The following is a 14,481-nucleotide window of genomic DNA, read 5'->3' on the forward strand; positions in this document are numbered from 1 at the left end:
TCTTGATTTCGGCTCAGGTCATGATCTCACAGTTCATGGGATCAGGCCCTGCATCGGTCTCTGCACTGACGGCACGGAGCCTGCTTGGGATTCTGGGATTCTCTCTCTCCCTCTCTCTCTGCCCCTCCCCTCCTCAAAATAAATGAACAACAACACCATACAGCATATACATAAATAAACAACGTACAAATAAAAACAACAACAACAAACCTGACCCTATTATTTGGGAAGATCAGGATAACACAGACTTGGGGACCTTAAAGAAAAGCTTAATAAAGCTCCCTGCCCTCGGATATCAGGGAGGTTCTTTTTTCCCCCTTTTTGTGAGAGAGAAGAGAATGCCCTTGGAACACTCACCAAAAAATATGGAAACCGTCATAGATCCATAGGGCATTATTATAGCCAACAACTGGACCCTCAGGCATGAGGATACCTCCCTTTTCTCAGAGTCATTCCTGCCCCCCTGCCTTTTTGGTTGAGGCCACTGAAGAAACAATCATGGGACCCCCTCTAACGATCTTTGTCCCATGCACCAGAGGCCCTCCTGAATTCTCACCACACAACACCTTTCAGCCAGTCGCTTCATCTCCCGTGAAATTCCCCACTAACCGCTCATCATGTACCTCTTTCTCCCTGCAATATACTTAGCCATGCCACTCTCCTCTCCCTCTTCAATGATGGAGCCTCTCACAACTGCGTGAGGCTGACACAGCACCTTTTGACTCCCCGTGATAATTTACAGAAAACCTCTCACACCAACGCAGATCTTTCATGGTTTACTGATGGGTCTTATTCAAGGGATGAAAATGGTAAATATGCCGGGCACACTATTATAACCCTTTTTTTTTTTTTTAATTTTTTTTTCAACGTTTATTTATTTTTGGGACAGAGAGAGACAGAGCATGAACGGGGGAGGGGCAGAGAGAGAGGGAGACACAGAATCGGAAACAGGCTCCAGGCTCTGAGCCATCAGCCCAGAGCCCGACGCGGGGCTCGAACTCACGGACCGCGAGATCGTGACCTGGCTGAAGTCGGACGCTTAACCGACTGCGCCACCCAGGCGCCCCTATTACAACCCTTTTTAAAAGAGTTTCTTTACCTTTACCCCAACAGGCTGAATTATAGGCTCTTTATTCAGTCTTGAACCTTAGCCAAAGGCATACTCAACAAACATCTACACGGACAGTCAGTATGCCTTTGGGGTGGCCCATGACTGGGATGTTATGGAAACAGCAAGGTTTCCTTACCTCTAATGGGAACAAAACTAACACTTTTATTAGATGCCATACTTTTGCCAGCTGCCGTAGCTAGTATTAAGATAACTGGGCATTCCAGACTTGACTCCCTGGAGGTTGAAGAAAACCGATGTTTCTGTCAAAAATGCCGGTCTTCAGGGAACAAATAAGCAAACCTCTCATGGTCCAAAAGGATGTTCCTCCAAAAGAAAATACCCAAAATTGACAAGAGATGCCCAACAATTGGCCCCGGAGAGGAAAACACGATATTGGAAATCTAATAATTGTTGGTTCAGTAAAAAGAGAGAACTCTGGCTTGAACCAAATAACAATGCAGTCCTGCCAAAGATTCTCAAATTCCCATTACTAACCACTGTACGTGCATGAAATCATTAGTCTGCTGATAAGATGTTAGGCTTTATGAAACAATACTGGTGGGGAAATATTAATAAGGCTGCAAAAAGTGCCTACCTTGATTGCCCTCCCTGTGTAAAATACAAGCTTGGGAAATACGTCCATGCTGCTCCTAGGCATTTTAAACTGCCCGATGGACTGTTAGAGGCTTGGCAAGTGGGTTTTATTCAGTTCCTCCCATCTCATGGATAAAAATGTGTTTTAGTCTTGATCTGTGTGTCTTCTCACTGGACTGGAAGCTTTCCCTGGTAGACAGGTTATGGCCTCTTTTGTGGCTAAAATCCTATTAGAAAAGATTATCCCTACCTGGGGAGCCCCTCTCAAGCTTCACAGTGACCCAGGAACTCACTTCACTCATCGAGTGCTTCAATAGGTCTGTGCTGCGTGCCCGGTTCTATAGTTCTTCCGTGGTGCCAAACACTGTCAATCCTCAGGGCTAGTCCAGCGCACTAACAGCATTAGTAAGACTCGATCGGCAAAATTTGTAGAGACCTTTCAAATAACCTGGCCAAAAGCATTGCTGCTGGTCCTTCTAGATCTCAGATCCAACCTTTTGAGACTCATAAGCTCTCATCCTCTGAGAATGTCACAGGGTGCCTGATGCATCTGGCTCCCATGTCTTTTGGCAGCTGATAAAAGGAGATATACTCCAATACTGTAAAGGCTTACTTGCTTCTATTGAAAAGGACCATGTTTTAATAGAACAATGTTTTTTTCACTGCATGCTCCCAGGAGGTGAAGACCTTAAACATCACACCTTACAACCTGGAGATTTCATCTATTAGAAAAGACACCTCCAAAAGTGTCTCCAACCTCACTCGAAGAGCCCCTACTAAGTACTGTTTAACCAACCCTGTGTCACCAAACTTCAAGGAATAGACCCCTAGATTCTCATGTCACGTCTAAAGGCACCAAACCCTGACTGGAGCTGCACACCAATTGGTCGGAAACTAAGATTTTGAGGCATGGAAACCAATGACAGCTTTCTCAAGATGGCTGGACCAGGCCTGTAGGTCCTTTTCTCATTGTTGCTTCTTACTCTATCTTCTCCCTTTCTTCCTTGGACAGATAATGTTCTTATCTACATTTCCCAATCCATTACAAAAGGGGGAAACTCCTCTGGTTGTTGGATTTGTCACCAGAACCTTCTATCTGTCAGGGCAACGTGACTCCTTAGCTTATCCTGTAAGTAATTTTGCTGGAATCCCAAATGCCACTGCATGCCTAAACTGTTCCTCAGGTCCCTTTCATAAGGTTAGATTATTATATCCATACACCATTGCTCCCTGTCTCAATCTAACCCAATCTTTGGTTGGACAAATCAGCTCTCTCGTATATATATGTACAGTAAAACCTTCGATTGTGAGTGACTTATTCTGTGAGTGTTCTGCAAGACAAGCAAACATTTCTAAGAAATTTTAACTTGACAAATGAGTGATGTCTTGCAATACGAGTAGTACGTGATGCCGAATGTCACATGATCACAACTGAGCCAATGGTTCTTTTCTGTCTCTCTCTCTCTCGCTCTCTTTCTCTTTCTCTCATTGTGGGATTGTGGGTGATGGTCTCCCATGCTCAGACACTTGGTCTCAGGCCGCGGTGTTTGGCAGAAATCAGTGATTTTTCAGAACGCTGGAAGGTGCCCACAAATGGCACTAGTGCATTTTTTGTCACTTCAGAGCACCTATGGACAGTCCGTTGCTTTTCCATACAAGATAAGCTTAGGAATGCTTTGCTTCATTCTAGGTCAGGCTGCCTGTAGACACACACCCTTTCCTCTGCTGTCTTATTGCCAGTTACATTACATATAGTATGTGACAAGAGTTTGTTAATACTGTACTGTAGTTAACATCTGAGGGAGCATCTACAATGGCCCCCATGCAGAAAAAGATTCCATTGAGCCAACAGATAGCAGTGATTCTGTTAGTGAAAGTGAAAATAACACAATAACCTACACAATAACCCTCCTCTGGACTCCCTCACACCAGCCAGGAAAGTTTTCAAAGTTAAGTGCAGGTTAATTTGTTTATTTTTATTTATATTTTATATTTTCTTTATTACTTTGTATTATATTACAGTACTGTAATCATTTTTATACGAATATTTTTGGATTGTGAAATGAATCATCTGAGTTTCCACAATTTCTTATGGGGAAATTCGCTTTGATATACAAGTGCTTTGGATTACAAGCATGTTTCCAGAACTAATTATGCTTGCAAACCAAGGTTTTACTATATATATACACACACACACACACACACACACACACACACACATATATATGTGTGTGTGTGTGTATATATATATATATCTACACACACACACACACACACACACACACACATATGAGAAAGACACTGCAGACAGCCAGTGTAAGTCAGACCATTTGTAAGCTGGCTGTCATACCCATGTTTAGGAAGACTTTCAATACATGATAACATGGTATTTGAGTCTTGGTTGCTAATGCCTGCACGCTGACGAATGAGTTCATAAATGCTAATCCTTATGAGGGAGCCCTATGTGCAGTCCTGGCTGTATTCACCACTCTCTTTTCTCCTCATAACAAAAGAGCAGCTTCCCAATGGTCCACCTCCCTAAACCTTCATGGCTCATTAAATGAGAACTTCTAGGGGCACCTGGGTGGCTCAGTTGGTTAAGCATCCGTCTCTTGGTTTTGGCTTAGGTCAAGATCTCACGGTTTGTGAGTTCAAGCCCTGCATGGGGCTTGATGCTGACAGTGTGGGGCCTGCTGGGGATTCTCTCTCCCCCTCTCTCTCTGTCCCCTCCCCTGTTCACTCTCTTCTGTCTCTCTCTCAAAATAAATAAATAAACTTCAAAAAATTTTTTTAAAAAATGAGAACTTCTAAGAGGCATGTATGACTTCGATTTGTCTCCATAGAGACAGTCTTCACCCTTTGGTCAAGTAAGTGCTAATGAATGCTTGATGAGACATCTCTCCCTAAAAGTCAGGAGAGCTGCCAGGTTCCATAGTCAAAGCAGGGGCAGCCCAACAATGATCACGTAAATTGCTGGCTAAGGTAGTTTTGGATAATCACATAGCTTTCGATTACCTACCTGCTGAGCAAGGAGGCATTTGTGTGATAGCAAACACCACCTACCACACATGGATGAACTCCTCTGGGCAAGTAGAAACCCAGTTGCACAAAATTAGGAAACAAGCACATTGGCTACCATGAGCTTTGTCTAATTCTCCACGTTCCTTTGATTTGTTCAGTTGGCTACCTTCAGGCCCAGGGTCAGCGTGCAGAATCATACAATTTGGAATTGTCACGTTTTTGTGTTTTGTATAATTATTTTTAAGTTTCGTACCTGATGCCTGTCAAAACTTTGTAGTAACGATATGCAAGAAGGTGATGCTAACCCAGTGTTGCAAGATGGTCTCCGATGTGTACAACCTTGACAAGAGACAGGAAATGCCTGTGAGTTCTCCCTCTTAACCTTCCTTGTTACTCAAATGTGGATTTAAATGGTGTCCAACTGCTATGCACTTCCCTTCTGATATGGGACACAACACCCAGGAAAGCTCCTTCCTGGCAGTGAGGGATATGGACGAGGCAACTCTTGATCAGCGATACTTTTAAGGAAAGATCTTGATCAAAAGGGGGGAAATGTGGAATCAAATAATGGAAACCTCATTTAAAATGGAGTCAGGGGCACCTGGGTGGCTCAGTCAGTTAAGTGTCTGACTCCATCTCAGCTCAGGTCTTAATCGTGAGTTCAAGTCCCATGTTGGGCTCCGCCCTGGGTGTGGAGCCTACTTTAAAAAAACTAATAAATAAATAAATAAACCAACAAAATAAAAAAAATAAAAGGGAATCAGGAGGCCAGAAAAGGGAGCTCTCAGACCCTACTGACATGTCCTCAATTGCAGACCCCAACAGGAAGAAGCATTTTTCAATAGGAAGAAGCCTGCTTTACTACCCCAGCAGGCAGAAGGAAGATTTTCTTCTTGCCCAGCCAATGAAAAACTGCCACCACCTGAACTGTGACTTTCCTCCAGCGGGCTTTCGATCAAAGCAGCCCCTTCCAACTTCCTCCTTTTTCTCTGTAAAGTAACCTTCCTCTCCTTTGATCTCACGGTTTGCCTATGATTTTGCCATAGCTTGCATGTGCCCAACTGCAATTTTTCCCAAATAAACCCAACCGGCTGTTTTAGTTTCAAGAGTGACAACACAAAGATGAAAATAAAACATGACAGTTGTATTTAACCACTGAAAGAAGCGTTCGATAAAAACTAAATTTTAGGTGGGGAGCTTGGGTGGCTCAGTCGGTTGAGTGTCCAACTCTTGGTTTTGGCTCAGGTCATGATCTCATACTTCCTGAGTCCGAGCCCTGCATCGGACTGTCCGTGCAGAGCCTCCTTGGGAATTTCTCTCCCTCTCTCTGCCCCTCCCCGGCTCACATGCTCTGTATTTCTCTCTCTCAAAAGAAATAAATAAAATTAAAAAATAATAATCATTAAATTATAGGTGAAAAAGTGTTGGGTTTAATAATAAGGCAGATAATTTACAGATATTCTAAACATTTTCATGTAGGTCCGTCCAGCTTATGAACACACACATATGCCCCCTCCCCCCTCTGTCTCTATATACACACATGCACATTTGTTTGACCAATAAAGTTATAATATATATAACTCAACAGTGTTTTAATAAGAAAAGGCTCTTAAATTCATATTGAGTTATTACAACCATAAAAAGTTATTGTAGAAGCATTCATTATAAAGGCAATGAATCCACTCCAAGTTACACTGTAGAAATAAAATCATTTAGCCAACTCAAATTGCTACTAAAATCCTGAACTTTAAAAAGCCCATAGTTTGGGGATGCCTATCATAATTATTATGGATTCTATTCTTTAGAGACTCTTGCATGATGCAAACTTAGTTGGATGTGCTTAAGATCTGAAGACCATTAGAACTAATTAAGATGAAGTTGGCTTTGTTCTTCAACTTCCTGTAAAAATGCTCAACAGGAAAATTGATGCTCACAGCAAACCACAGCCATCCTGTTTCTTCAGCACAATCTTTTCACAGCTGCAGTTGCCTGTAGTTTCTATTTTCTGATACGAGTCACAGCGCAACATCTCTGTTGCCCCACCCCACCCCCACCCTCCAGCAGGCCCAGGCTCAGAGGGCTGTAGGCAATGAGGCAATTAACACAAAGAGGAAAAACAAAAGACTGTTCAACTCAAGAGGAAGCAAAAGGTAGAGAAAAGAAACGAGCTTTAAGCAAAGCAGCAGCATCATCTAGTTAGTGGTCTCTGTTATTCGCAATCCCAGCTGGACCACACGCTGTCCGTACACGGAACCCATCATTTCTCAAAATGTACTTGCTCTTTTCTTGATCATCATTTAAGACGATAAGTAAATTCTGCATATGGGTTGTCTTCTCAATGGTAAGGGTTTGTGTCTTGCTGTATTTAGAGCGTCCTTGGCTAGTTCAGAAATACTTCCTTTAGAGTTCTTTTAGATAAACAGTTAATTTTGGAGGGGGGAGTGGGAAAGGCATTTTTCAGAGAAGACGTTTTGAAACATCTACGATGTCATTATGATCAGTAGCACACAAATTCACAGTTTCACTGTAAGAGTAACTGGTAGGGAAATAAAGGTTGCTATGAAGTCAAATAATTTTTTAAATCCACTGTCATACGTGCTTCATTTAAAAATGAATGCAAATTTATAGACATCCAAGCCCTTTTAAAAGTGAGAAAATGAAGATAAGTTGAACGTTCCACCTGTCATGGTTTAGCTGTGGGAAAGGGAAAGGAAGCCTTTCTCTGCCTTATCCACATAACTAAAAGGTATCAAGTTTCTTCCCACTACTTCCCGTCTCTTCTAAGTTTTCTCTTTAAGGGGATCAAATTTTAAAGCCAGAGTTTTCCTAAATCTTCCAGCATATTTAGTTTCACTGGAGGATTAAGATCTACCCATGTGCCCTTACCCCCAGCATATATGTCAACACACTCAATATATTTTATTCATGTTATCAATGAAAGTGTAGTCTTACAATACAAGCAAAAGTATCACCAAATTTACTTCTAAAAAGGCCAAAAGACCTAGGAAGGAAAATGTCTTCCTTACGGTTATTCACTTTATTTTACTTTTTTTTTTTTTAAGCTTATTTATTTAAGAGACAGAGAGCACGAGTGGGGGAGGGGCAGAGAGAGAGGGAGAGAGAATCCCAAGCAGGCTCTGCACTGTCAGTGCAAAGTGAGATCATGACCTGAGTCGAAACCAAGAGTCGGACGCTTAACTGACTAAGCCACCCAGGTGTCCCCTTTAAACCTTTTTTTAAATGTTTGTTTATTTTATTTTATTTATTTTTTTTTTTAAATTTTTTTTTTCAACGTTTATTTATTTTTGGGACAGAGAGAGACAGAGCATGAACGGGGGAGGGGCAGAGAGAGAGGGAGACACAGAATCGGAAACAGGCTCCAGGCTCTGAGCCATCAGCCCAGAGCCCGACGCGGGGCTCGAACTCACGGAACGCGAGATCGTGACCTGGCTGAAGTCGGACGCTTAACCGACTGCGCCGCCCAGGCGCCCCAAAATGTTTGTTTATTTTAGAGAGAGAGAGGCAGAGAGACAGAGAAGCGAGCATGCGTGAGTGGGAGAGGGGCAGAGAGAGGGAGACAGATATCTGAAGCTATGTGGGGCTGGAACACATGACCCATGAGCCCGATGTGAGGCTCGAACCCACGAACCGGGAGGTCATGACTTGAGCCAATATCAGGAGTCAGACACTCAACCGACTGAGCTACCCAGGTGCCCCTGTTGCTGTGACATTTAAAACAAAGCATTTGTAATCTCAGTCTTAGGACTGCAAGAGGGCACCTAGTGGCCTCTACACTGCATTTATGAAAGAAGCTCTTGAAATTCTAGAAAACTTCACATTTAGTTGTTAGGTGGCCTTGGGCAAATTGCATAGTCTAAATCCAGTTTAGACTAACTCCATTTTACTCAAGACTGAAATAAGGCAAATGCGTAACAATATTCACTATTTTTTTAAAAATAAAAGAAGCAAAAGAGCCTAACATGTAGCAAGTGCTCAATAAATGCTACTGTCTCCCCCCTCTATTTAACCATAAGAAAGAAACCAGGAGTCGATTGAAACCTTAGCCCACATGTCCATATCCATGCAAACCTCCATATTACAAATGAATGGTGAAGGGAGATGTGTATAGAGTGCATTTTAAATTTCTCAGAAAAAGCGTACTAATTAAGGCATTCCTTATTCTAGTATTTTTTTCAGTTTTAATTTTTAGGAGTGGGGGTTGCAAACTACAGACCGAGGTATTTATGATAGTTCAAGAGAAATGCTCTTTTCAACAAGACATAAATGTATGGCAATTTAATTAAACAAAAGTGATATGTTTCACAATTTAAACAGCCAGAAACTTAGAAAGTAAAGTGACATGTTCATGAAATGTTAAGCAGACTTCCAAAGGGCATAAAACTTGAAAGCTCCAGAAATTAGGGAGCTCACTTCCTCTTAAATTTTAGCATCGGTTGGACAACTTCCAGACTATGGGCCAGATCTAGAATCTGATTTCATCAATGAGCAGGGTGAGATTGCTGCTGGACCCCAGGGAATCCTTTTTATCACGGACAGTTCTCGGAACACTGCACTTTATCCGGTGTCTGTATGATCCTTAAAAGTTTAAATATTAGAGTAATTAAAGAGCTGTGAACAATGAACTCATGTATGAACTTTTCAAAGAACAGCAAAAAGCCTGATTGGGATTCTAGAGAAATCATTTAAACCTCTTTAGACTACAAAAGGAAGGGTTTTGACTAGATGACGTGCCAGTTCAGAAGCAGCATAACTTTATGAAGTTAATGGATAACACTTAAGACCCACAATCCAAATGAATTGGAAGGACGTGGCTTCCACACTGACTGACCAGCCTTTCCAGCCTCTCACCTCCCTCTCTCACTATCCTGTCTTCTTCTTTCTCTTGCCTTCTCACTTATCTATCTTTCTGTATACCAAGCTGTTCTACTTTTCTTTTTTCCTTTTTAATTTTTTCTTTATGTTTATTTATTTTTGAAAGACAGAGAGAGAGCACAAGCAGGAGTGGGGTGGAGAGAGAGGGGGACACAGAATCTGAAGCAGGCTCCAGGCTCTGAGCTGTCAGCACAGAGCCCGACGCTGGGCTCGAACTCACAAATGGTGAGATCATGACCTGAGCCGAAGCTGGACGCTCAGCCGACTGACCCACCCAGGCGCCCCCTGTTCTACTTTTCTTAATCACAATCTTCCTGAACCTTTTCTCCATTTTACCACTTCTCCATTTTCTACTGCACACATTACTTATACCATTAAATTATTTAAAAGAACCTGTCCTTATTGTCCAACTAAAGTTGTATGGGCCCTCTTAATATTTTCAAGCTTTATTTTATATTTCTCCATGGGGAAAAAGGAATATGTCAGGTCACTTTTTCATATGTACCCCACAGGGGGGAAAATGTTTTTTTTTTTATACAAAGTTTCCTTAATCCTGTTCTATAGGTCTCTAGGTACATTGCTTGAAAATGTTAAATTACAGTATTTTATGACAAAGTGTTAATCATATTAACTGTAAATAGTTATAATGAATGCTACAAAATTTGGTTAGCAGTATTTAAGGTGTTAAATAGAAAGGTTCTAAAGACAGACTGTCTTTTTCCTAAAATACTCCTCTTTGAAATGGTTTAATTTGGGATTTGAACTTAAGTGACATATCTGTAGCAATAGAGTGGCAACAGCTTAGTTCCATGGTACTTTCCTTTGAAGTTTCCAATGACTCCCTTTACGTTAAAAGCACCTAACTGCTGCTTGCCAAAGCGATCACTCAAAAGCAGCGTGTGGACAACTTTACCATGCACCGAAAGGATATACTTACAGACATCAACCCTTATTTTAAATGGAAAAAAAAAAAATTCTTGTAGATTCAAACTTGTCCAGGGGTCAGGAAAAATTCTACTGAAAATCTCGCTTATTTTTTGGCACAAAACACAAGTTACAAATTGCCCACAGTCACAATAGTGTTGAAACTAGCATTCTGTGCAACAGGAATCGATTACGTGGTCTTCTACTGAGAAATCAAACTATCCCAACATACTACGGCCCACTAAAAGCCATTTAGTTCTTCCCTCTAGCTGATAAAGGAAATACATTTAGTTTGAATATAATTTTTCTTACCGTTAGAGGATACTGTAGGAAGGCATGATCGGGGACACAGGTAGACAGACAAGCAAGATGTGAGCCCAGAGAGAAAACGGTCCCTGAAAAAGGCATCATCTTCTAACGCAAGTGTGGGGTCGTTTTTAAACAGCCATTTTGGACAAGTTCTGGCCTCTTGTTAAATGTGACATACTGAGTCAGAGGCAGACGTCTTTCTGTGGTTATTCGCTTCCTGTCTGATTAATTTGTTGTTTGTTCCTTCCTCCTTTGCTTCAGAAAAAGAAACTAGATTGGTTTTACTTAAGAAGCAAGCAAGGAAAAAAAACAACAACCCTAAATTAAAAAATTAAATGTTTCTCTTTCCACAAGGTATAACAAATCTGTTTGGTACAGTCACAAGAGATCAGAGTGTCCATCCAGTTGGCAGGCCAATATTATTCTGGACACCTGCACAATTATAATTGTTCACAGAGCCTGAGATTCCTTCAGGAAAATGCCGCTTGAAAGTATTACTCTCAAGGACTATATCATTCGGTATTACTCTCATTGACTCTACCATTTAGTATTAAGGAAAAGAGTCACCCAAGCACTAGAAGCTCTCAACTACACCAATGATTAGGGTAAGTGATTCTTCCTCATCTACAGAGCGTTCAAGTGTGTAAAGAGAAAGTCAGAGATGCAGGTGAAGAGAGCTGGTCAGGTGTATGAAGGCAAATGAGTTCTAAAATGTGATTCTGGTGCCCAAGACAGGATAAATGATACTCAGCTCAAGTCATATGAAGATCCAGAGCTTTCTGTTCAAAAATGTTTTGTTTCTGTCCTTCATACTTAATGGGATAACAATAACTCTCCCAGAAGATGCTTGACGAAAGCAAAGATAATGAGTGCAGAACAAGGAAAGGCAGATTTCTCGTTATTAAAGGTCTCTAAGAAGTGGATAGGCAATGGGCTACATGTAGAAAATACTATGCCAAAATCTTGAGTTATGTATAAATAATCTGAAAATGCTCATAATTCTTGCTTGATCCATCTGAAAGGTTCAGACTTATATTTGCAACACATAGCATGTAACTCTGAGAAGAAAAACTTTGAAAACAAAAACATATCTGTAGAAAGAATGAAAAACAGAGGCATATTTCAGAAACTAACTTCATTGTAAAATTAGAACTTTGGATCCTGATTCTGCTGGGTTCAGAAGGAAAAGGCATGAAAAGACCACAAGTTGCCTAATATTCCCTTCCCTGTGAAATGACAGGACTGGGTAGACCAGTGGTTCTCAATTCAGGAGGCGGGTGGAAATGTGTGGATTCATTTTTAGTCGGGGGTGAGAAGCAGTGGGTTGGAATGGGGAGCCCTGTGGGATTCTTGGGTAGAGCCCAGAATGTGGAATTTCCTATGATGCTTTGGATGGTCTTACCCAAGATACTGACAGTGCTCCTACTGAGGAGTACTGGGATAGTTGATGTCTAAGGCTCTTTCAGACTCTAAATTCTTTGTGATATGAATCTAGCTGTATGAGTAGAGTTTTATGACGCTGGGCCGTGGCCAAATTCCTGGAAGTAGAGCACTCAAGGATTAGTAATGGAGAGTCCTCCACTTTGCCTGGAGTCATCTAAAGGCAGGAGTGCATCGGTCTTGCCTAATATAGGATCTAGAGTCCAGGGGACATGCAGTATGGGAATAAATACATGCAGGTATGGGGCACCAGACAGAGGTGGAGGCCTGCTGCTGGCATCTCCTTCCCTCTCCACTAACCTCAGGAAAATAGAAAACTTGGTCAGCTACCAAGGAAATGCTTGAGTGAACCTTGGGGAAGTCTAAGTATAGTCTAACTAGGTCTAAAAAGAGAACATGGGGATTGTGATGATTTCTCTCTGTATTTTCAGAATTATTTTGAAGGTCTCTAAGTAAGGCATCGCAAATACACACACGCACACAAATACACCCACACCCGCTCAGTACACAGGCAGTCCCGTCCATTCCCATCCGTCAGGGATGGTTCAGTTGTTAGGGAGAATCACTTAGAAGGCTTCAGCCCCCAAGACGCACAAGGGAGTAGTTGTCTAGATTTCAGGTCTGTTTTCATCTTTAATGAAAACTTATAAATACAGTCAACTTTGGACACATTTATGAGGTATCTGTTAGGTACCCTAGGACATAAATCAGATAATGTTCCTCCCCTGCTTAAAATCCTGCAGTGGTTTCCCATTTCACCTAGAAAGTCCAGAATCTTTCCCTGGGCCCATAAAACCCCACAATATCTGGCCCTGCCCTAGCCCTCTGACCTCCTCTCAAGTAACAGCCCTTCTTGCTAATTTACCTTCCAGTTCTTTCTGTTCCTTAAACACATTAAGCTCATTTGCATCTTGGGGCCTTACACTTGTAAGCCCTCCTCTCCCCCCTCCTACACTCATCTCCTGGTTCCTTCTCATTCTTCAGTTGTCAGCAAAAATCCTCCTCCTCATGCCCCATCTCTGTGCCTATTTTCTTTTATGCACAGCACATGTCCCCACTTGACATTCTTTTACTTAATGGTTTATGTACTTGTGCATCCCCACTAGAATTCAAACTCTATGAGGACGGGGACCTTCTTTCCTATGGTCACCTCAGCATCTACTGTTGTAGATGCCTCTGACACTTGGTAGGTGCTCAGTAAATGTGTTGAGTGAAAAAAAAATCAATATCTCCTAAAAATTCTTCCATAATATAACATTCCCTTAAGAGCTTCAGATTGTTTCCTCTCAAATAGTGAGTGAGAAATGCCAAGACGAGACTTGCACCCTCTTCTTGGGAAAGTTCAAGTTAAAAGGGAACTTTCTGGGGTGGCTCGGTTGGTTGAGTGTCCAGCTTTTGACTTCGGCTCAGGTCATGATCCCAGGGTAGTAGGACTGAGCCCTGTGTTGGTCTCCACATTGGGCGTGGAGGCTGCTTGCGATTCTTTTTTCTTTCTCCCTCTGCCCCTCCCCTGCTTGTGCACACAGGCATGCCCACGCATGTGCTCATGCGCTCTTTCTCTCTGTCTCAAAAAAAAAAAAAAAAAAAGACATGTAACGGGAACTTTTCCAGAGGAAGGATGCCACAGATCTTCAGGGAAGCCTGTTAGCCCACCAGTGGATGCAGTGCAGGTAGCTTATGTAATTGGGCAGTAGGGAGAGAAAAATGGGCTTAAAAACTCAAAAGTAAACAATCCGATCAGAAAGGGAGAGGAAGAAAAAAAAAAAAAAAAAGAGGTTAGAGTGGGAGAGAGCCAAAGCATAAGAGACTCTTAAAAACTGAGAACAAACTGAGGGTTGATGGGGGGTGGGAGGGAGGGGAGGGTGGGTGATGGGTATTGAGGAGGGCACCTTTTGGGATGAGCACTGGGTGTTGTATGGAAACCAATTTGACAATAAATTTCATATATTGAAAAAAAAAAAAAGAAAGAAAAGGAGAGGAAGAAATAAGATAAAGGAAATGAGGCCAGAAAAGATCAGGGAGAGGTTGTGTGGTGGACTGGGGAGAGTTCCAGCTGCATCGAGGGCTACAGGAGACTTGAAGGCCACACTGCAATGATGACACACAAGTCTGGGATGTGAAGGTGCTTCCTGCCCTTCCTCCTCAGTGAGCGGTCTCAGATGGGTATCAGCTTCTTGAAAGAAGGAAAT

General features: G+C 42.0%; 1 protein-coding gene across 5 annotated transcripts in view; it reads right to left on the bottom strand.

The window, feature by feature from the left end:
• Positions 1 to 14,481, bottom strand: part of WIPF1 (WAS/WASL interacting protein family member 1) — a 125,118-nt gene that overhangs the window by 31,420 nt on the left and 79,217 nt on the right. The window contains exon 1 of one of the 5 annotated variants that reach the window (XM_045480253.1): positions 10,856 to 11,055. The exons of the other annotated variants lie outside the window; for them this stretch is intronic. The gene's annotated coding sequence lies outside the window, so the exon portion shown is untranslated. Of the gene's footprint in view, positions 1 to 10,855; positions 11,056 to 14,481 lie in introns of those variants that run through there. 5 annotated transcript variants of the gene reach the window in all.

Source organism: Leopardus geoffroyi, chromosome C1 (genome assembly GCF_018350155.1).
Source record: "Leopardus geoffroyi isolate Oge1 chromosome C1, O.geoffroyi_Oge1_pat1.0, whole genome shotgun sequence".
In the NCBI taxonomy this organism is placed as follows: domain Eukaryota; kingdom Metazoa; phylum Chordata; class Mammalia; order Carnivora; family Felidae; genus Leopardus; species Leopardus geoffroyi.